The sequence below is a fragment of the Podarcis cretensis genome, assembly GCF_951804945.1.
Source record: "Podarcis cretensis genome assembly, chromosome: 1".
Classification (NCBI taxonomy): Eukaryota; Metazoa; Chordata; class Lepidosauria; order Squamata; family Lacertidae; genus Podarcis; species Podarcis cretensis.
The window spans coordinates 105,876,089-105,897,903 of record NC_137170.1 but is presented as its reverse complement, the minus strand read 5'-3'; the positions used below and the strand labels follow the sequence as shown (position 1 = coordinate 105,897,903).

Below are 21,815 nucleotides of genomic sequence, written 5' to 3'. Positions count from 1 at the left end.
ATAATGCACAGAAGCAGCATACGAAAACATGCTGAAATAACTGCTTACTTAGCAATGGCTTACATTCTTTTGGTACAGGCATTCCACAGCTTTGGGGCACTGTCTACAATTTTCATTTCCCACAAATGAGGACTTTCCTGTCTAATTTGAATGTCATTAAGTATCCTGCTTCAGAACCACCATATTCTTTTGTTTTGGTTCCATTAAATTGCTACGGTTCACAGTTAGCTCCCTCTGATCCTTACCTAACTTTATGGAATAGTATCTGGTTGGTGATTGATATGCCACTTCTTACTAGAAAGAATGGCAAGCAGAAAATAGAAATGTCAAGCAAAAAGCACGGAAAATAGCAAATATAAGAACCATCATCAGGTGGCAACTGAATCCGGCAGATTTAGAAACAGATTTTGTGACATAAGTAATGCAGTGCAGATTGTATGCCTATGACTCCTTTCAAAGTGAATCATTTCACAACTACTTGTGTCAGAGGTATATTTATAACTTGAAGAGCAGCATGTCCTTGCCTGAGCTGCACATTGATGACTGCTCACTAGTTATCCATTAGCAACAAAAGTGTTGTGAAGTGATGGAGATGTCACCTTGAGTTTTGTAAAGGCACAAGGTGTTTGTGTTCTAAATCAAGCATTTGGGAAGGAGGCTAATAGAAAGAAAATTGAAATATGTTGAAAACAACTTGTTCAAGGAAATTAGAATAAAAAATCTCTACAGTATTAAGTAATGTAGCGGAAGAAGCAAAAAAGAGATATTATGTTTTGAGAGAGTCACTTAACTTTTCCTCATTGAATGTACTATGTTGAAGGAACTACAGCAGGTACTCAAGATCCCCAGAACCAACGTAGGTTGGCATTCCAGACCAGTGAACTGCTTTCCCCCATATGTCAGATTTTTGAAAGAGAAATAATATTGCATTTAACACTAATACTCCCATTTTAAAACATATTCTCTTTGAAGGAAGTCCTATAGATGTTAATGGAATTGAGCGAACATGTTTAAGGTTGCAGCATTGTATTACTGTCAAGTTTAAGATTAATTTATAATTCGTATGTGAAAAATTCATTTCCTCTAGTAACTACATGGGCTAACCAATGTGGGGTTTGGGGTGTGAGTTATTCTTCTATGAGGAATTTGCATCCAGTGCCCCCCCTCCTCTGGTGTCATCAGTGATGCCTCCACTTCCAAATGCTTGCTTTTCATCAAAGTGCCTCATTGGAGCTGCTGTAAAGTTTGTTCAAATATTTACTTTGGAGTCAAAAGCCTTCTATTGGCTTTAGCAGACTTTTCGATATGATTGCAAAGTGCTAATTGTTATAGTATTGCATGATATCATTGCCGTCATCAATGAAAATTTGCTCTTCCATTCTACACACTTCTTGTTTATGCGGGCAGCTGCATTATTCAGTTACCCATGAGGCCCACTGACCTTTTTCATGCTCTTTGAAAGATAGCTATGTGCATTCAAAGGAAGCTTTATTATTTTATTTTAAGGAATAAATGCAGGGCACATTCCTTTAAGCCACGTTGGGAACGCTCAGGTCATTGATCCATAAGCAGTATTCTCTATAGATTGAGTATATTAGGCTTTGGTGGTGTATAGTAATTACACACCAAAATGTCAGAAGCTCTTTGGCGCTAAGTGTGAAATTGTTTCCCAGCCCCCGGCGGATATGTACATATGTGCTGAGTCTGAGTGTTTTCCAGATTGCTCCCGAGCCATGTTCCAAAGTGAGAAGAGTTCTACTGGTTCTAAACAAAAAAAGTTGAGCTGAAAAGCAAACAGATTTGAGGCGCGGCTCCCGCCATAGAGTTTCCTGCCAGCAAAAACTGCCCTGAGAGAAACAAGAAGTGGTTGCTACCCCTACAATGGTGTCTCTGAGTTCAGCAGCCATATCCTGATCTTTATTTGTTGATATTGTTTGCCGTGACTTTAAAAGAATTCTAATGTTTCTCATAAGGTGCCTTGTAAAAATTTGTATTTAGGGGAAGGGTTCTTGCTCTGCTTTGCATGCCAAAAGCTGCAGGTTCAACTTCCAGCATCTCCAAGTTAAGCTAGGAAAGACCACTGTCTGACAGTACAGAGAGTGATGATCATAATCTGCGCAACAGGGTGAGCTCCTGTCGCTCTGTCCCAGCTTCTGCCAACTTAACAGTTCAAAATCATGTCACAGCTTAAAAGTGGCCGCTGTTTCTTTAATGCTTAAAAAGCTGGGTCAGCATGAGTCAGCGGCCTGCACCGGGTTGTATATATAGAGTGAGAAAGGTTGGGTTGGTTGGTTGGCTGGTTAGCGAAAGCTGGTAGTGTTGAGGTGTGTATAGTTGGTCAGTCGCTTTTGCAGAAAGACTTTTAAGAATAAAAGCAGAAAGTACTCTGTAAAGATACTCTTCTCATGAACTCTTTTATGCTAACAAGGGTCCGAGGACCAGGCAGAGGCAACAAAGGGAGGTCAGAACCTTTTTTAATTATTATTACAAACACTAACAAATCATACCAGCGCAAGTGGATAAATAGGTACCACTGAGGTGGGAAGGTAAATGGCATTTCCATGCGCTTTGGCACTCGTCACGGTGTCCTGTTGCGCTGGAAGTGGTTTAGTCATGCTGGCCACATGACCCGGAAAACCTGTCTGTGGACAAACGCTGGCTCGCTCAGCCTGAAAGTGGAGATGAAGACTGCACCTCATAGTCGAATTTGACTAGACTTAACCATCTGGGGGTCCTTTACCTTTACCTTACCCAGCTAGATGGCCCAATCATCTGACTCCTTATAACACAGCTTCCTATGTTCCTATTCCAAAAGGCAGGATATAAGTAACAGTAATAGCAAACTCCTGTCTTCCACTGCCTCCCGCAGTTTGGTCAAACTTGAAGCTACCAGCATGAGTTTGACCAAACTGCGGGAGGTAGTGGAAGACAGGAGTGCCTGGTATGCTCTGGTCCATGGGGTCACGAAGAGTCGGACATGACTAAACGACTAAACAACAACAACAATAGCAAAATAAATTGAAATGTGGATGACGCTGACGACAGACTGATGCCAGTGGTTCTGTGCCACTGTTTTGATTTGTCCGCTTCTTAAGCGTGTTCTCAGCTGTTGCCTTTGTCAAATAGAACCCACATTCTCTCAAGCCACAGCACTATCCTTGTCTGCACAGCTTGGTTTACACCCTTATTACTATGCAGATTGATAGACCCCTTCACATAAAGCTGCCAAAGCAGTATACACGATAAAAACAGAATAAAACACAATCTTGGATCTACCCTTAGATCTGGGTTTTCAGGCATCAGCTGTAACCAGGAGCATCTTTGTGAAATTAAGACTGGCTCAACAATCTTCTGGAACCTTTCAATCTGACTGCAGCAGTCCATTTTTTAAAAAAATCACTCATTGACTGATTTTTGTAGCATGCTTTATGTGTGACTGCCTTTGAAGACTCTTTGGAAACTTCAGTTAGTTTGGAATGGGCTTCTTATCAAGGTGAGATGCAATATGTTCCTGATACTATAGCACAGCCCATTTTGATGAACAGTTAAAAAGGAACACCAACAAAAAAGGCCAAAAAAACCACACAGAAAACTCTAAACATTACTCCAGTATATGGTAATCCACTGACCAGGGTATGATTTGACAGATTTTATCCTCATGGGAGAATAAAATCTGTTACTACACATGGGTCACAACACAACGCTTCACATTTATTACAGTTATTCCGATCTTATAAATTTAGACAATCCTTAAGATTTCCCAAACCGCACTGGTGAAGCAGAAGGACCATATGGATTAGTGCACCATATACTCTAAGAATACACAGGGGCGTACGAAGGGGGGCAGGTTGCCCCAGACAGCGCCCTGGGGTGTGTGTGACAAGATGGCCCACTGCCTCCCCCCAGCTGTAGAGCGGCAGAGGGTGTGCACGCAGTTAGTGTGGGCGCCACTCGCACCGTGTCCACACGGCATCCATATGGGCTGCCGCTCGCACGGCGACCGTATGGGCCTCCGCGCATGTGTAGTCCATATGGATGTTGCGCGTACATAGTCTGTACAGAAGTTGCACATGGATTACCAGGCAGTTCGCCCCTCCCCTCAGCATCCCACCCCAGGGGGCGGAGAGGGTTCCTCTGCCACTGAGAATGCGTGCTTGGCTTCTACAAATAAATCTGCTTTAATTGAACTCTTTTGCAACCTAATTTGATCCATTAATTCTTCAGCCAGGGCCATCTTCCAGACCTGATCAAACCATCCAATAAGAGAGACATTTGTGGTGAACTTTAAGATTGTCAGTTTTTTTTTTTTTTTTTACAATTTCCTGCCTAGAGCTATGAAGAAGGACGCTAGTAACTCCCTGTTGTTCTAATTTGCTGCTGGAGCCCTCAGAGATGGAGCTGGACTTCTCACATATAAAGCAGTCATGGCTCACCTTCATAAATCAAGACATGATGCTGCCCAAGGCTGGATAGCATTGCCTGGCCCCGCTACAGATCGAGTGTTGCTAATTCCAAATGGCAGCTCCACTCTGCTGAAAGTGTGAAATGCAGGATTGCTTTAAGGTCAATGTTTATGGCAATGACTTCAAACCCATTAAGGATACAGTCAAAGGGCAATGTCTAGCCAAGGCAAAATCACACCTGCTCACCTGTGTGCACATATCTGGAAGTGTCTGATTACTGTCGCTTCTATCTAGCGAAAGGCCCCTCCTCCAATCATTTGAAGACTGACTTTGGCTGAAGCCTGTGGAAACATAACGCAAAGAAAACACTAAAGTTGATGTCATGGACTGGCTGGATGCAGAGAAGTAGTGGGAGGCAACAGCTGGGGAAACCAGCTGTTCAGAGTCCAGGGATTGGTGGTGGGACGACGATGAGTGGTCAGAGGGAGAAGAGGGAGAAGAAGCTGAAGAGGTTTAGTGAGCTGGGAGAGTCTGTGGCAGAGAGAAATCCAGAAGCAGAATTGGAAGGAGGCCGAGAGGCTGAGATGAGCCAGGCTGGTGAAGAAGCCAGGGTGTCACCCCCTCCTGCTGTGACAAGCTCCCATCCTCCAATCATAATAATAATCATAATTATTTATTACTTATACCCCACCCATCTGGTTGGGCCTCCCCAGCCACTCTCGGCCACTATATGAACACCAATAAAAGGTAAAGGGACCCCTGACCATTAGTGACCAGTCGTGGCCGACTCTGGGGTTGCGGCGCTCATCTCGCTTTATTGGCCGAGGGAGCCAGCGTACAGCTTCCGGGTCATGTGGCCAGCATGACTAAGCCGCTTCTGGCGAACCAGAGCAGCACACGGAAATGCTGTTTACCTTCCCGCCGGAGCGGTACCTATTTATCTACTTGCACTTTGACATGCTTTCAAACTGCTAGGTTGGCAGGAGCAGGGACTGAGCAACGGGAGCTCACCCCATCATGGGGATTCGAACCGCCGACCTTCTGATCGGCAAGTCCTAGGCTCTGTGGTTTAACCCACAGCACCACCCATGAACACCAATAAGTATTAGTAAAAACAAAAAACCAATAGATGAATACAGTGGTACCTCGGGTTACATACGCTTCAGGTTACATACACTTCAGGTTACAGACTCCGCTAACCCAGAAATAGTACCTTGGGTTAAGAACTTTGCTTCAGGATGAGAACAGAAATCGTGCTCTGGCGGTGTGGCAGCAGCAGGAGGCCCAATTAGCTAAAGTGGTGCTTCAGGTTAAGAACAGTTTCAGGTTAAGTACGGACCTCTGGAACGAATTAAGTACTTAACCCGAGGTACCACTGTATAGTCCCTGTTCAGGAAAAGACCTCAGTTCTAGAATGGACCTGATTCTGTAAGGAGAATAATGTATTAAAACTCTACACTCTTTTGATCAGAGTCTCAGCACTCCAAACATTCCTAGAGGGGGAATGAGTACTGAGGCTGCATACACACTATACAGCTAAAGCATATCCCCTCCCTGCAAAATATAATGGGAGCTGTAGTTTTTGTCAGCACCCACAAGAAACTACAGTTCCCAAAATTTTTTGCTTTCAAATGGTTTAAATCAGGCATTGGCAAACTTGGCCCTCCAGATGTTTTGGAACTACAACTCCCATCATCCCTAGCTGACAGGACCAGTGGTCAGGGATGATGGGAATTGTAGTCTCAAAGCATCTGGAGGGCCGAGTTTGTCTATGCCTGGTTTAAATGCATGGTGTGTATGCAGCCTCTCATTTCATTTGCATTTGTTTTAACACTTTGCTCCTTTTTTTTTTTTGCCTTATGACCCAAAATATTGACACTAATATCCTTATGTTCCCCACCGGTTGCTTCGAGGAAAGTGTGTAATAAAACTGACAAGAATGGTAGGGTAATTTAATGTACCTCACCGGTGTCCTGCTGGGCCTGCTAGCTTTCTGACCTAAAAATTCCACTGTCAGATTCCTCTGACATTTCATGATTGCCTACAACGGCACCCTGCCACTGCTCTGATCTCCTGCCAGAAATGTAAGCAACTGCCTTCTTATCTAGCTCAGCAACAGACTGGAAAGGTACAAGACCACTAACAGGAAATGCCTGATAATGTTTTTGCTGATAGATTGATATCATTGTGGTTCCACATTTGCCATGGCAACCGCAGGAGATACATATCTAACTTAGGTTGCTGGCATGCTGACACTCCGGTTTTTCTGCATTAAAAAAAGGGGGTCTCACAGATTTTGGATTAAAAAAGGAAACAGCATTGTTGTTACTTGAGTATTACCCAAGAGCACTATGCAGCTTCACCAGAGACTGATAACAAGGAAACATAAGTTTCTGCCAGTTCTTGACATGAAGAAAAAAATGTTTATTCTTATAAGACCTCCAGCAGATATTGATAAAAGATATGCTACTGGTCTTAGGGATCTGTGACAGCCTTTAATTTTGAGTGCTCCATCCAGTGTTCATGGATTACCACAGCATATTCACTAGGAGTCATTATGCAGGGTTCAGACTCTCCATGAGGCCATGGAGTTGGAAGAAATGTCACAGAAAGAGAGAGACTCACCCTCAGGGTTGATCCTCAATTACCCTGCTTTCCTTTTCTCTGTCAAGAACCCAGCTCATTACAGCTCTCCAGTTCTTCATGCCATTGGAACAAGTATGTTTCTGAATAGCAGTTGCTGAAAATGGCAGGAAGGGAGAGTGCTGTTGAGCTCAGCTCCTACTTGTGGGCGCAGGTGGTGCCGTGGTCTAAACCACAGAACCTCTTGGGCTTGCCGATCAGAAGGTCAGCGGTTCAAATCCCCACGACAGGGTGAGCTCCCGTTGCTCTGTTCTAGCTTTTGCCAACCTAGCAGTTCAAAAGCATGTCAGTGCAAGTAGATAAATAGGTACCACTGCGGCGGGAAGGTAAACGGCATTTCTGTGTGCTCTGGTTTCCGTCATGGTGTCCTGTTGCACCGGAAGCGGTTTAGTAATGCTGGCCACATGACCCAGAAAGCTGCTTGTGGACAAACACCGACTCCCTTGGCCTGAAAGTGAGATGAACACCACAACTCTATAGTCACCTTTGACTGGACTTAACCATTCAGGGGTCCTTTACCTTTTACCTTTACTTGCAGGCTGCTCATCAGCATCTGGCTGGCCACTATGAAAACACTCTCTCTCTCTCTCTCTCTCTCTCTCTCTCTCTCTCTCTCTCTCACACACACACACACACACACACACACATGAGTATTGCAGTGAGTTAAAGTAAATGGGGGGGGGGAGAGAGAAAGACATCAAAAACTTTTTAAAAAACAGAGGAAAGCAACAATGACAAAAAACATTTAATTGAGGTTGCAGAATTACACAATATATACACGCATAAAGAAGGCTGATCGCCGAAGAATTGATGCTTTTGAATTATAGTGCTGGAGGAGACTCTTGAGAGTCCCATGGACTGCAAGAAGATCAAAACCTATCCATTCTTAAGGAAATCAGCCCTGAGTGCTCACAGGAAGGACAGATCGTGAAGTTGAGGCTCCAATACTTTGGCCACCTCATGAGAAGAGAAGACTCCCTGGAAAATACCCTGATGTTGGGAAAGATGGAGGGCACAAGGAGAAGGGGATGACAGAGGACGAGATGGTTGGAAAGTGTTCTCGAAGCTACCAGCATGAGTTTGACCAAACTGCGGGAGGCAGTGGAAGACAGAAGTGCCTGGCGTGCTCTGGTCCACGGGGTCACGAAGAGTCAGACACGACTAAATGACTATACAACAACAACATACATGTAAGTAGGTAAATTTGTCTCAAATATACACCCAGTTCAGGTAGCCCAACCCATTCAACTGCTGATTGCCTCCATCTTCAAGGCTAACCATAAAAATGTGATAGCTACCTTTGTGACATAGCCAGAACCCATGGTGCACTCTTGACCACCAGCTAAGAAAATGGCGTTCAGTGGAGCTTGCTCCCAGTTAAGTGGCTATACGATTGTAGCCTAAGCTATAAAACAGGAATGGGAATCCTGTGGTGCTCCAGTTGTTGTTGGACTGTGACTCCCATCAGCCCTAGTTAGCATGGACAATGGCCAAGGTTGATGGGACTTGTATTCCAGCAACATCTGTTGGATGACAGGCTCGCCACCCTTGCTAGACATTTGTTTGACTGTCTACAGTCACAATTTTATACCCACTTAGCTGGGAACAAACCCTGTCAAACTTACTTCTGGGTAGATAGGTATAGCACTGGACTCTTAAAAATATTGTTACTGGCTTCAGAGCACTTTTCTTTATTTGAATATAGCAAATGGCAGTGCATGAAGACAACACTTTTGAAATACTGGTTTAGCAGGAAAGCAACAGAGAGATAGCTGAAGCTTCATCACATTTCAGTTTACAGCAGGAAATCAAGAGCCAAGGGCTCCTTATCAAAAACCCATGCAATCTGGCTGAAATTCTCATTTTGGCTTCAGGAGGGTAGCAGCACTGAACAACAGAGGTCTGTTTCAGCTTTCGGGAAGTTACTATCGGAAATGGTAGCTAATGCAACCATTGTATTCCTGGCTTTAACATTTCTCACCCTTGGACAGCTATCTAATTCCTGAATTTTTCATACTAAAAGCAGATAAAATGATGTTTTTTCTGGAAATCCAAGAGGGTTTGTTTTCTATAATGGGAAAGTGATCTGTCAAGTCATATCTTTTGTATTTTTTAAAAAAAAAAGTTTGGAAGGAAAAGATTATACTAAAGGCCCATCAATCTGAGTTGGAAAAATAAAATGGTGACTTTTAACACTTATGTGTATGCTATCAGCCTGCAGAGTTTCCTGTGAAGAGGGGTTGACGGCTAAACCACTTTGGGAATTGAATCTCTGGGAGGGGAATTGGGGTGTCCTAACAACTCTCATCACCCTTAACAAACTACAGCTCCCAGAATTCTTTGGGGGGGAGCCAGGGCCAGATATAGGATTGATGAGGCCCTAAGCTACTGAAGGTAATGGGGCCCTTTATATATCCAGCTGTCCTTTGTCAACAACAAATTGTCGCTTTTTTGTGTTGAATATATGCTATATGGTAATTTATGGACCTAATAGGTATCTAAAGCCATTCGCACATAACAAAATATGTATTTTATCAAAGTAATTGTTGAACTGAAATACAATTAAGAAGTATATTTTGGGGGGGGGGGCAAAAAGAGTGGGGCCCTATGCTATAGCTTGTTTGGCACTGGGGGAAGCCATGGCTGTTTAAAGTGGTATCATTAGTGCTTTAAATGTATGACGTGCATTTGGCTTCAGTAGAACTGAGTAGATGTGCAAAGGATTTAAAAGACCATCGCCACTGCAGGACACAATCCTGGGAGCAGAGAAGCCAATAGCGGTTGACCTTAGCAAGGCCTTACCGTTTAACTTTTCACTCTGAAAAAAATTATGTTTTAAATTATTTTTAGAAAGAAACTGGTGAGATTTCTTTTGCAGTAGCTTTAATATGTTGCAATGTGCCTTGAGGCCAATATGTCAGCCATAGGTGGGCTACTTTTTTAAAAACAAGTAAGCCAGAACTTCTATATTGCATTAGTTATTACGTAGCCCAGCTGAGATTCAGAGTACTCAAGGGAACAAAAGAAGACACAGCCACCTATTCTGACATATTTTTTTCACACCTGCTGTCAGTCCAGTTTTTTAAATGCCAACATTAATAATTTTCAACAGAATCAGGAGGAAGGGAACTACTTGGTTTCTTCCATTACTAGAATTGCACTATCCATTGCTAGATTTTTAAAAAAGGATCCTTGTTAGTATCCCAATGTGCGAATGAAGAGTATTTAGAAGCAGAAGGCCTGCCTAATATTAAGCCACAGGGCTTCTTGTAGTGACGTAGGGCTGTTTTTGTTTTTTTTTTACACACAAGAGCGAGCCTGTTGGAACTTTCAGTGGAAATGCAGATGTCAGAAAGGTCATGGAGTCTGCTAGCAGAGACTTTCTTCTTCTTAAATTTGCAAAATAAAAGTGGGAAGGGTCATTGTATGGTCAAAAGTTAGAGGTACTTGTGAAGACAGTGGTTCAGGACTGGGGAACACTTTGCCCTCCAGATGTTGCTGAACTACAAATCCCAGAAGCCATAGCAAGCAATGGTCAGTCACCAGGGATGATGAAAGCTGTAGTTCAGGAACATGTGGAGGTCTGCAGGTTACGCATACCTGCAGTACTGAGGGGAGAGCAGGATCACTCTCACCATGTTCAACTGGAGGTGCGCATAGGACCCCCTGGGTTTTATTCAACTAGGTTCAACTCAAAGCAGACCCATAGAAATTAATGAACCTGTTAATCATGCATTTTGACAACAATAGACGTTAATGCTAGTAGAGCTAGCATTGAATACCGCCCCTTGACTCTGTTTTGCATAATTAGAAATTTTATATATGGTTGTAGGCAGGATCTCTCAGTTTTGTTTCTCTCCGTTTCTCATTCTTCTAATATGAAATCCAGTGCTCCACATTTTGCAGTAATCTGTGATCCTCATGAATATCCTCATGAAAATTCACCAGCCTTTTAGTGTGAATTTCTCTCCGGAGAAAGACGGATGCCAACAATCTCCTAATAAACACATTTTATATGCAATTTTTATTAATGTACACAGTTTTTCAAGCTGTAATGCATTTTGTGTGTGTTATTTTCACAAATATGTTCACTTTTATTTATTTCTAAAAATATTAACATACCTCTGCATCTTAAATATATATCACAGCAGTTTACAACAATATAAAAACATAAATCCAAACAATAAAATCATAAAAGGTTAAAAACAAGTTAAAAGCAGAAGAAAAAGAAACAAACATCAATAGAACATTATGGGGGGCTGTACTCTAAATTGCCTGCATGGGCCTGGTAGAACAAGAAAGTTTTCAGCAAGTGTTTAAAAGTTGGTGTCAAAATCCACATTTCCCCTCAATGTAAACAATTGTTGAGTTGGAAAACTGCATTTCAAAATTCAGATACAGTGGTACCTCGGGTTAAGTACTTAATTCGTTCTGGAGGTCCATTCTTAACCTGAAACTGTTTTTAACATGAAGCACCACTTTAGCTAATGGGGCCTCCTGCTGCTGCCGTGCTGCCGGAGCATGATTTCTGTTCTCATCCTGAAGCAAAGTTCTTAATCTGAAGCACTATTTCTGGGTTAGCAGAGTCTGTAACCTGAAGCGTATGTAACCTGAAGCGTATGTAACCTGAGGTACCACTGTAAATGTGAATATCAAAGGATAGCTGTGTTTCAGTCCACCAATTGTTCAGGAAAGTACAAATATGATAGCTTCAACTGTAAACAAATTGCATACTGAACTGAATTTCTCTTCCATCCCTAGTTGTGTGTCTGTAGGCTTCCATGCACATAAGCAGATTGGAGGCAAAATCAGAATGCGAATATTTCAGTGCTGTACTCTCATGGGAGCCAGGTGACTTGTGTGAGAGCACACCCTCTCAAAATGGGAGTTTTTTGGTACCACACTCTTGCTGGAGCTAAAAGTGGACTTCCCAGGATCCAATCAGAAGCCAGGATGGCTTCTGTTATTCCAGGATGTCCCGCTCAAAGCAGGACAGTTGAGTGGTATGACTTCTTCACATGTGCAGAGAAGGTGAGCACAGCTACACAGGCTGAACCACCATGCAAAAAGACAAAATCTATAAACTTTATGATTCTGATTTTGTACTTGGAAGTAGCAACAGAAACAGAAACAGCTGCAATAGACATCATTTGAGCAGGGCCAAGTCACACCATAAGCTTCAAGTGGCGTTTCTTCTTTCAAATCCTACAGTATCAAGGGCCAATACCAACAAACATGTTCAAAACCCGAACAGCAAGAGTGTTGTGGATTAATACAACACCACGAGTGGAAGATCTGGCCCAAGTCATTAATGAGCCATGACACATATTTCTAGTTAATGAGGTGTGCAACCCAAAGTAGCTGTAAAATCAACTATTGGCTTAAGCTGAGATCTTGTGTACACAAAACATACCCCCAAAACAGAATGAAATAATAAAAGCCATAAGAGATTGAGCAATATATAATGCCTATGCAAATATATTCTCTTTTGCTTGTGATAAGAGTGTCAACATAAAACACTGACTTCTAACAGGCAGCATTGTTTTCACATTTTATGCCCTGCAAACATGGGATTTGTTACATAGAAAGCTGGAAGGCTTTAGGGAGTTTAAGGCTTTCTTTTCTGGACTTGATTCAATTACAACAGTGTTCTATCAACAATTAAATCATTAAGGAATGCTTATGGGTATGGTGTAAATGTCCACTTGTCTGCAAGATAGAGGATACTGGTGTCCTTAAAATTAATTCAAAGTAGAGAGTCCATTTGCTTCATCTTGAATCCCCATTTGTCACCTGTTAATATTGGAGCCTTCTGAGTTCTTCTTGAAATGATGATCAAAAACAGCTGTTTTCTGTTCTTGACATTTGGTCTGGTAAGCTTTAATTGACCGATTAATCTATAATGAACCAGATGAGTCTGATCATTTAGCTTCTGGCTACCTCCTCACTAGACTGGCCAAATGTCAGCAGAAAATTTAAACAGTCATGCTGACAACATTGCCTTCTAGGGATGGGCCTAAGAAAGCACCCTGGTGCTGGGGGCAATTATTTCTGCTGCAGAACACGCCTCTTTTCTAAATATGTTTTTAGTTTCTTTTAACATTTTCTTACCGTCTGATCAACTATAAAGCCAACTGTAATGTATCTCAACACAGGTCTTGCAGAAAATCTACTGACAGTGGCAAGCAAAAATCTGGGGCTGAGGTACGGTGAGTGAGTTTCTGGAGTGAGTGAGTGAGTGAGTGAGTGAGTGAGTGAATGAGTAGTACACTGGCCCAACCATAGAGGAACAGTGAAGAAGAAGGTTCCTAGCTTGAAAGTATAGACATGCTTTGTATACTGGTTGTTTCAGGTTCATTCTCTGGAATTTCTAATCATAGGATCAGGGAGTGGGTGGTAAGAGAATTCCTGCTCTGGGTGAGACCCTGGAGAAGGGTCTCACTCCAAGTGGAGTTAGAGATGGGTGAATCTGTCAATTTAGGCTTCTCTCAGGTTGTTGTTGTTACAACTAATTAATTCTAGACTTACACAAAAAATTATGTGTATTAATTAATTTAATTAATTAATTAATTAATTGTTGTTGTTGTTGTTTAGTCGTTTAGTCGTGTCTGACTCTTCGTGACCCCATGGACCAGAGCACGCCAGGCCATTAATTAATTAGATTATCTTAATTCAATGGAGATACCGTATTTTTTGCCCCATAGGACGCACCGGCCCATAGGACGCACCAAGTTTTTTTGGGGGGAAATAAAGAAAAAAAAAATTATTTCCCCCCCCAGGCGCTTGTGGGGCCGGCAGCAGGGAGAAGCGCTCTTCTCCCCGCCGCCCGCCTTCAGACTAGGTCCGGGGACAGCGGGAAGACATGCTGCGCCTCCCCGCTGTCCCCGGAGCTTGCGGGGCCGGCAGCGGGGAGAAGCGCTCTTCTCCCTGCCGTCAGCCTTCAGACCACATCGGGAGACAGTGGGATGGCGGCGTTCCACCTCCCCGCTGTCCCCCGACCTTGTGGGGCTGGCGCTGGGGCTCTCCAGGCTTCAGCGAAAGCCTGCATTCGCCCCATAGGACACACACACATTTCCCCTTAATTTTTGGAGGGGAAAAAGTGCGTCCTATAGAGAAAAAAATACGGTAATTAAAAAGCAGTTTAAAAGCACCAAAACAACAAATAGATTTAAAACAATATTTAAACCAAAATGTTCTCATTTCCCCAATTTAAGTTCACTTCCACAAAATCTCATGGAAATTCATCAGCATGTTTACTGTGAATTTTTCCAAATAAACACATTTTTATGTGCATTTTTGACTAATAGACACATTTTTGCAAGTGATTTCTCCATATACAGTGCATTTTTGTCTGCTATTTCTGCTAATATATGCATTTCAGACACACTTGCCCCAATGTGAACTGGGTAGTTTCTCATTAAAATGCAAGCAAAATACTGGGCAAGATGGACAAGCAGTCTAGCACAATCTAGGGCACTTTCCTATGTTCCTAAGAATGGCACCGGTTGTTACTAAGGGCACTTTCGCCATTTCCCCTTTTTATATTTTCATTTAAAATGTCCAAAAGACATTTCTTTTCCAATCTGACTTTGCCTGAGCCATCTTTTGGGGGTGGGGTCAACATAAAAACCGCCAAATAAAGAGAGTTGTCTAAATGTATTACCTCATCATTTTGTCATCTTGTTTTTTGTTGTTGTTCATTTTATTTTTCACATTACTAAATGTCTGTTGTGTATTTCTTCCCTTGCACACTAAGTGGGAAGAGAGATAAAACAAGCTGGAATGAATGGCCAAACACAGCAGGTTTTTTGTCCAACTGGTTGCTTCCTGATATTAAGCCAAGGTCAGATATTTTACCCTTCATTTTCTATCGCAATGCCACAGTCGTCAATGGAAGCTGGTGGGGTGAATTTTATACATATTTTTAAATGATGTCACTCATTTTACGAAGATTGACGAACTGGAGGCACAAAAGACCTTGTGCTGCAATGCCTTTTCTGGTTCTCACCTTGCGAGTGCAACTTCTACCAAATGCATTTTCATCTTCGCATCTTGTCATTGTCTTAAGCTTGCCTTGCATAAATCTGCACTCCTAAGAAGGGCAAACTCTTCACGAGGTGACAGAGAGGTTGGCCATACACACAGTGTAACAGCTATCAGTACAGCGTGACAGGAGATGTTTTCCCCACAAGTCAAGCCTTTCACCCCAATCCTTCTTCTATAATTGGAACCTTGCCAGTCTTCTAAAAATAAATTACCTGTGCCAAATCCTCAAAACGTGTGTGTTGCCATCCATATTTCTAGACAGATCATTGGATAGTAATAACATACAACACTGTTATCAGTAGTTATGGGGTTTCCACTTCAGCCATCTTGAGATTCTTATTATTTGGTGCCCTCGTTTTAACACCGGTGATTTTCAGTACGGCCCCTCAGAGACCAAAGAACAAGGACACCAACAAAAAGCCTATAATGCATGCAGTTAAGTTTGATGTCCAGAATAACATAGTTTCTTTTGCTTCAATGGCATGCTCTACTTACTCCTCTTAAAGATTTTGCTGCAGTGGAAATTTGCTACGATTCGTGCTGTGAGGATATCCTTGAAGATTTAGTTAGCCTCAGACTTCAAGGCTGTCAGTCTTCATTATGTCATAATTTCCTCTTTCTTCCTTTGAGGGTGTTGCGCTAATGTTAGGAACTGAACGCAAAGTTCTCCTTGCTCTCACTACTCAGCTTCTTGCCTAGGGTGACTTCCTTCTTTCTCCCCCTACACTTTTAGTAACAGCTCCTCATTTAGCATGCTCTTCAACTTTTTCTGAACAAGGAATACTCCCAGACTGATGTGTTTGCTCTTAATGAATAGCACAATTTTCCAGGAGTTGGTAACACCCACTTTTGGTTAGACAAACAAGAACACTGTGTGTGTGTGTGTGTGTGTGTCATAGGGATGGGGAAGGAATTCAATTTTGCTTGTGTTTTATAAAAAGAAACTACCCAATTTGTACTTCTTGAACCAAGAAGAAAAATAATAATTATACGTATCTACAAACAATAAACTCTCATGTGATAAATGATAACTGTCTAGAATCAAAGTCTTCTTGTTGTTGTTGTTTAGTCATTTAGTCGTGTCCGACTCTTCGTAACCCCATGGACCAGAGCACGCCAGGCACTCCTGTCTTCCACTGCCTCCTGCAGTTTGGTCAAACTCATGTTCATAGCTTCAAGAACACTGTCCAACCATCTCGTCCTCTGTTGTCACCTTCTCCTTGTGCCCTCAATCTTTCCCAACATCAGGGTCTTCTCTTCTCATGAGGTGGCCAAAGTATTGGAGCCTCAGCTTCAGGATCTGTCCTTCCAGTGTGCACTCAGGGCTGATTTTCTTCAGAATGGATAGGTTTGATCTTCTTGCAGTCCATGGGACTCCTCCAGCACCATAATTCAAAAGCATCAATTCTTCGGCGATCAGCCTTCTTTATAGTCCAGCTCTCACTTCCATACATAACTACTGGGAAAACCATAGCTTTAACTATACGAACCTTTGCTGGCAAGGTGATGTCTCTGCATTTTAAGATGCTGTCTAGGTTTGTCATTGCTTTTCTCCCAAGAAGCAGGCATCTTTTAATTTTGTGGCTGCTGTCACCATCTGCAGTGATCATGGAGCCCAAGAACGTAAAATCTTTCACTGCCTCCATTTCTTCCTCTTCTGTTTGCCAGGAGGTGATGGGCCCAGTGGCAATGACCTTAGTTTTTTTGATATTGAGCTTCAGACCATATTTTGTGCTCTACTCTTTCACTCTTGTTAAGAGGTTCTTTAATTCCTTCTCACTTTCTGCCATCAAAGTTGCGTCATCTGCATATCTGAGGTTGTTGATATTTCTTCCTGCAATCTTAATTCCAGCTCAAAGTCTGTTATCCTCAAATTTGGGGTAATAATTAGGGGGTTTGGAATGGGCTGCATTCCTAAAAAACCAACACAATTTTCTTCAACCCCCTTTGAGGTTGGTCTCCTGCTTTGTGACCATGGGCTCACTTCCGTCAAGCTGTGATATAATGTCCTAGTCAAGGAGCACTTTTTAGCCAGGGAGAATTGGCCTCCTCTTCCAGAAACTGGACATTTCTGTTCTTGTTGTTAGAGTACAGCTGTTATGAGTTGCAGGGTTTACATCTGAGGGCAGAACCCAAGGAAATTCTTTGCCATTTCATCTGGAAAACATACAATTCTAGGATCAAGAGCAATAGCACAACCCAGGAGCCAAAAGGACATGAGTTATTGAGAACAGAGCCGGGAAAAGGAGCCTGTATTTCCCAGTTGTGATGGCATGGTAAGAAGAGGAAACAAAGGACTTGCCAACCTGGTTTACTGATTGGCTCTTGTCATTTGATGCTTTGGTTTCCCCTTGTTATGGTGTAGGTTGTGATTCCAGGACTCTCATTGCACCTGCAGGAGAGGTTCTGGTTCTGGTGTAGCTTCCTGCCCCAGTACTGTTTCTGCCTCCAACTTCAGAGCTCTTTTAAACACCATTTGTAAATTTCATGCGTGAACTGACTGCAGCTCGCAATGCCATTGGCACACACCTGTCCATCATACCCCCAGCTATTCTGCCAACCTGCACATGGCAGCAGTTTTGACAATATTTACACGAACCCTTCTGTTTTCACTGTTTTATTCATCAATTGTAATACAACTCCCCCAAAACAAATTAACCTCAGAGTATTCTGTGAAGCTGTTTTGGCATATGAATGCAGTTCCTCCTTTTCTTCTTTGGCATTTTGTTTACACAGAGTGCAATGCAAGTATGGATGGAATAGTGTCTCCCCTTCTCAGTCTTTTATTTATGTACAGACAAGTCTAATCAAGAAATGTCTGATGCGATAAAAATTCATCCCACCACAAGTCATACTAACCACTTATGAAGCATTTCAACTATTGAGAAAAAGTTTCTTTTAGGATTAAAATGTCATTTTCTCTCCTAGGACTATCCCCTCTGCAATTGTTAATTATTATTATTATTATTATTATTATTATTATTATTATTATTATTATACATAGACCTAGAAATAGGCAGATCTGTCAGTTTTGGTTTCTCATTTTTCCACTCCTAAATTCTTTTCATCACCACATCAGTGAGTGAATTTTTCATAAACAAGTCCTTATGAAAATTTATGTAAATTTCTCCTGATATACATGTTTTGGTATGCAAGTTTGCCTGATATGCTCACTTTTGCAAAGCAGTTTCTCCTTATATAATGCATTTGTATATGTTATTTTCACTAGTATATGTATTTTGATGCACCCTTTACCCTAGTATATTCATTTTTGTACATGTTACTTGGCTGGAGAACTGCACTGAAAAATTCAGAGAAGTGCACATTTCAAAGGATGGATGTCTTTCAGATGGCATCTTCTTTTGGAAAGTGTGAACTAAGTAGGTGCACTTATATGTGCAAACTGTATAGAATTTGTCCCCCATCCCTACATGCATTCATTCAGCTGATGAGCAATGTCGAATGAATGAATGATCCCGTTCCCCCTCCCCTGAAAATAATGGCCAGGACCACAAGCAAGCATGGAACCTGCCGGATGACTTCAAAAGGGCTTTGTCAGATAGATATTGAAATTTCCAGAGTTCTGCCTTTTTGAAAATGCTTATTGTGATGACCTATGATCTTAAGCAATAAATGCATTTAAGGAACAAAATGAATGGATTGATTGAGTGAAATGAGATGCTTAGAAGGCATATCAAGCAACCCTTGGCTCCTCCAATTTATTGAGCATCCCCCCTGATTTGCTTGCACAAAGCTTATGCAAAGGTTAGGCTATGTCTGGCCTACATTGTCCATTCGTTTATGGTGAGATTATACAGCAATAAGCATTCATTTTGATTGCTTGTGGTGTTTATATGTCTTCCTACTCATCACCCATTGATCCCACACTATTCAGTGCATTTCCCCATCATTTTCCATACCAAAGAATTCTTTTTCTTAAGTGGATTTGTTGTGCTAGAGTGGCAAAAATGCTTTAATCCATTTCAGTTGTGGAAACCTAAATCTCCAGTTTGATTTCCTTCTGTAAAATACTGGCAGTCTGGAGGCAGTCTGCACCCCACTATTCCAGTTTAATGTAGTGGGTGTTATCATTTTATCATTGTTGCTAATTGAGAGCTTTGAGCTTGCAGTGGATTAAATCTGACCCTCACATTACCAAGCCTTTCTCTTGTCTTTCCGGGCTATTTGAAATTACTCAGAGGGAATGATCAGAGGGACATGAAAGCAGAATTCAGTTCCTGATATGGCCTTTTATCTCTTAACTCTCTCGACTTTCTGAGGCAGGAAATTGCTCAGCCACCATTGTTGTAAAATGCAGAAAAGAAGCAGGGGCAGACTTCACATGTGATGCCAAAATTCAGCGCTCTCCGCCTCTCACCTTCCATCCTAAATCATTGTTGCATGGCCTCTCAGCTTAGCATCCTGTAGGTGCAAACGGGTTGCGTCCCCCTAAATCCACCTCTGAAAGGAACTTCACCACATGATGATGCTATGTCACATCATGTCTGTTGGTGTTATGTTGGGAATGTACAAACCCATCACAATAAATTGGGTGGCTTTAAGAAACACAACATCCATATTGGAAATGTGCAAGAGAATTGGGAAACACATTGCATTGTGGTGTTGTGTCATATGTTGCTGGTTGATGATGCACCAGAGAGGTGGAAACTCATCACAAGAACATGGCTGGAATATAATGTCCAGGCTGTTTTAAGGAAGACAACAGGAGGTAAAATCAGCATTGCTAATGTGAAAGAGAATTCTACTTCCTCTGTCCCTGTGCTGCCACCACGTCTCAAGCTGTTGGAGCTGTATCTGTAACAAAACTCTATTTATGACTGATTGTAGGTATTCCAACAGCCTGACCCTAAAAAATGCTTATGCAGAAGTATGCTGCACATTGAATTCAATGGAATTTACTTCCTGATGACTATGTTTAGGCTTGAACAATCAGACCATGGATTCTGAAGAATACACACAGATCATTATTGGCAAGCAGTTTCACTCAGATTACATATGTCAAGACCCAAGACATGGGTCTTTTCAGTGATTTCAGAACATTTTGTTGGTGGCCTTTCCCCAATCTGTTTGGTTAAAGCTTTAATTGAAGAAAGCTTGATGAAATTCAGAAAATGCGGTTTAAAAATGCTCTGCGGCTCAGATAATTTTGTAGCTCGTGTGTGTGTGTTAGTTATTTAGGTGCCGTGTCACTATCACTATCATAGCTTCTGGGTACTATAATAATGAAATTTACAAGTGAATACAAATATTTTACAAGGAAAACATAGTTAGTTGATGGCCAGAGCTTTCACATCGCATCTTGTTCCCCAGCTTTTGTAGCCACATTAAATTATGGCCCCGGGAAGAGAGGAATTTAAATGTTTCACTGCTGGCTGGAAAGCATACTCAAGTAGGATCTTTTTTTTATTGTTTGCCTGGGTCCTTATTTTTCCTGTCACTGTCTGGCACCTTGATGAAGACAGCTGTCAACTCAAGACTAATCACATTTCTTTCAGCTGGGGCAGCCAGGTCTGACTTATGGAATGTCAGTCACTTGCCAGATCTGTCAGAATACCATTCAGATCCTAGTTAACTAGAGCCAGTACGGTTAGCTACCTGGCAGAAAAGGCTTATAATATGCCACCTTGGAAAGCAAATTATTCAGAGAGTGAATATTGTTGACAGAAGTGGCAATGCCCCCTGTAAAAAATGTCCTGATTTCACAAATATATTCTGATCAATAGGAGTCCAACCTTGGAGGAAGATGAAATCTACAGCTCTCAGGTTCATTTCTCTATTATACATCAGTGTTATGAATTTCCCCCTCAGGCGTACTGTAAGTAATGAGAAAAATCTGCTGAAATTTCGAATCCATATTATTCATGCCAAAGTGTTTCTCCTGCATAAGTATCGTTTAAGCACAGGCCATTCAACACATGCTCAGACCCATTAATTTCATAGGTTTAAATGTGGATTCCACTCTTGGCAAATGGCACCTCCGAATTCTAACACCAGTACACTTTCCAGTAGTGCAAAGCTGGAAGCTACACCATTCAACATTTAAAGACACACCTTTTCATGCTTCATACCCTGATATAATATTGGAACCATAAAGGCAGCGAAAAGGAATGGTGAATGGTTTTAATTGGATGTGCAACGTGTCCTACAAAGGTGCCATGATGTGCAGTTCCATGGGACCAGGGGCGTCATACTCATAGAGGCTAGTGGCGCAGGGCACCAGGGCGCCAAGTTCTTGGAGGGCGCTAGGGAAGAGGCAGAGGCTGGATCTCCAGGCATCAGCTCACCGCCCTCGCCCACCTCCACCATGCCGTGCTGAAGCAGCACCGCCCCTGGAGCCTCCATCTGCTGTGGCCACCATGGCACGAAGCGGCCAGCTGAGCCGGGAGCCTCTGCATCCAGCCTCTGTCTCTTCCCCGCCAGAGGAGCTGCCCTCCAGCCGCTGCCCGCCTCCTCCAGCCCTGCAAAGCTGGGCGCGTCGCCGGCAGCACCGTCCTCCCTAAAAAAGGTTGGCAACTCTGGGAAAGGGGGGGGGGCACCGGAGGGATCTTCTCACCACAGCGCTGCATATGCTTAAGACGGCCCTGCATGGGACTTCTTCCTCCCAGGTAAGTAAGCATAGAATTGCACCCTAAGCCAGTTTTGAGAGATTAGCATTTTTATTCTTTGAACAGCAGCTGAGGAAGGGGCATGGAAAATGATTGG

The 21,815-nt window shown here is 42.4% G+C and overlaps 1 long non-coding RNA gene across 1 annotated transcript; it reads right to left on the bottom strand.

Moving 5' to 3' along the window:
- Positions 1 to 1,653: 1,653 nt before the first annotated feature.
- On the bottom strand, positions 1,654 to 4,809 carry LOC307211515. The gene is made up of 3 exons (XR_013836494.1): positions 4,650 to 4,809; positions 4,434 to 4,532; positions 1,654 to 1,842 (listed from the first exon to the last, which is right to left on the bottom strand). It is a non-coding gene; the product is annotated as an uncharacterized lncRNA (long non-coding RNA).
- Positions 4,810 to 21,815: the final 17,006 nt, after the last annotated feature.